Genomic DNA, 2366 nt, shown 5'->3' on the forward strand with positions numbered 1-2366 from the left:
CGGCGCGTGCGGCCGGGAGAGAGGCGCGTTGCTCCTGCGCCGAGGACGCCCCGCTGTTGCGCGCCCCCTGCCGGCCGGAGGACCGCGCCTGCACCGCCCCCGCGCCCGCACCGCCCCTGCGCCCGCGTCCTTCTCTCCCGCCAACAGGTGTCGCGGTGGCGCAAGGTTGCGACATTTCAGACTCGGGGAAGCCTAGCAGTGACCGCAGATGGGGAGGAGGAGGACTGGTGCAGGGCTGCAAAGGTCCACTTCAGAACCATTCATCAGTGTGCACAAAGCTGAAGATAAATCACAATAGGAGAGATGAATGGGGAAACGGCTGCAGAAGAAACGGCCAGGAGCGCTGAATTAAGTGTAGGACTAAGGAAACCATGGATATGAAGTTAGGGTTACAGGAAAGACGTACCTGATATAAAGCCTCACAATTCAAGAATGATATGAGAAAAGTTGGGAGGAAGGAGAAAATGGGATTCCGTGTCAATATGATTTTCACATCTATATTTGAAACCATATACAACTCCTGTGTCCCTGTCCTTTGAAGTAAAAGGCTTTTGCCTTAGTCTCCCAGGCTCCCCTGAGTCTCAGAAGGCTGGCTCAAGAGATAATGATTAGGAATGTGAAGATGTAGAAATAAAGAATAGCTATTGGGTCAGAAAACAGGTAACAATTTAGACTATAAATCCGCCACAGAGCGGAATCACCAACTCCCAGTTCCCTGAAAGAAAAAGATCTGACACACATTCCTAAGTTGTTTTTACAGGAAGCAGACCTCCACCAGATGAAAACTGCTGACTGCAAGCACTTAGACCTTGAAACCGGAAGGTTGATAATACTGGAAACTTCCCCTTGATTCCAACCAATCCGAGAATTGTGCACAAGCTGATCAGGTACCCTGCAGCCCCCTACCTCACACTATCTTTAAAACCCCTTCCCTGAAAGCCATCAGAGAATTCGGGTCTTTTGAGCATGAGCTGCTAGTTCTCCTTGCTTGGTGCCCTGCAGTAAATGCTGTACTTTCCTTCACCACAACCTGGTACAGTAGATTGGCTTTACTGCACGTGGGCAAGTGGACCCAAGTTTGGTTTGGTAAAATATTTGAGGGTAAAAACATTTCAAGCTAATAAATCAAATAGTCAACATTTAAATGTACATCTTAGTACAAAGGAACATATGAAGAAAGAATATAATTAATTAAAATCTGCTGATAAAGAAAAGGTAGGAAAAGGGACAAAAGAGAGCAATATCATAGGGAGTCAGTAGACAATCTAAAGAAATAGATGGTTAAGGACATCATGTAACATTCTAATTATCATTAACCCAGAACTAAAATATAAACCTTTCAAATTTTCAAAACACAGGCACACAACTACAGCTAATCAAACAAAATCACTCAGTGAAATATTTGAAAAAGTTGCAAAACAGAAACCATCACAAAACAACATGACAGAACTAAGACCACACATCTTATGGGAATAAACATAAATGTGTCAAACTTACCTACTTAAAAAAATGCAACTTCAGACTGGAGCACAAACCATAACACAACTCTATGCTGTATACAAGAAAATGCATAAAATAGAGTGATTCTGACAGTTTGAAAATACAAGAATGGAAAAGATATACCAGGAATATGCAAACATGAAGAAATCAGGGATAACAAACTTATTATTACTCAGGGTTGATTTCAGGGCAAAAAGCATTAAATGAGGTTAAGAAGGGCATTTTATAACCATAATTTACAGTGAAGAAAAAATAGGAATATCTATGGAGAGAGACCGACTAGGTAAATCCCTGGCTGCCTCTTCACCCAATCTGTGGCAGGAGGTGAGTAGACCAGATCACAAGAGATGGCACTCATCCCTGGGGGCCGCAGACTGGTGAACAGATGAAATAGATGTGAACAAATGTGTTTGTCCAGGCACTGGGTGAATTTTGGGAAAAGAACCCAAACTGGGCCCATGATGGTCTGCACACCTATCCATGCAGCCCATCAGCCGGCCAGCCGTTCTCACAGTGCTTCTTTTCTTCTTGTTTTTTATTTTCCAATCTGTTATTTATTTGAATGCAGCTGCAGGACCATGCAGGAGGCAGCTGGATAAGCAAGCACTGCCTGATCTTTTAGTCTGTCCTCTTATGTCAAAAGGGGTGAGGGAGCTCTCTGGGGTCTCTTTTATAGGGGCACTAATACCATTTGTCAGGGCTTCACCCTCATGACCTCATCACCTCCCAAAAGCCCCACCTCCTAACACCATCACACTGGGAATTAGGATTCAACATATGCATTTTGGGAAGGACAAAGACATTCAGTCTCTAGCGCCTGGTATTTTGCAGAGTATGTGAGAAGGAGCAAATCCTGTAGAAATCAT

Source organism: Balaenoptera acutorostrata, chromosome 3 (assembly GCF_949987535.1).
Source record: "Balaenoptera acutorostrata chromosome 3, mBalAcu1.1, whole genome shotgun sequence".
Classification (NCBI taxonomy): Eukaryota; Metazoa; Chordata; class Mammalia; order Artiodactyla; family Balaenopteridae; genus Balaenoptera; species Balaenoptera acutorostrata.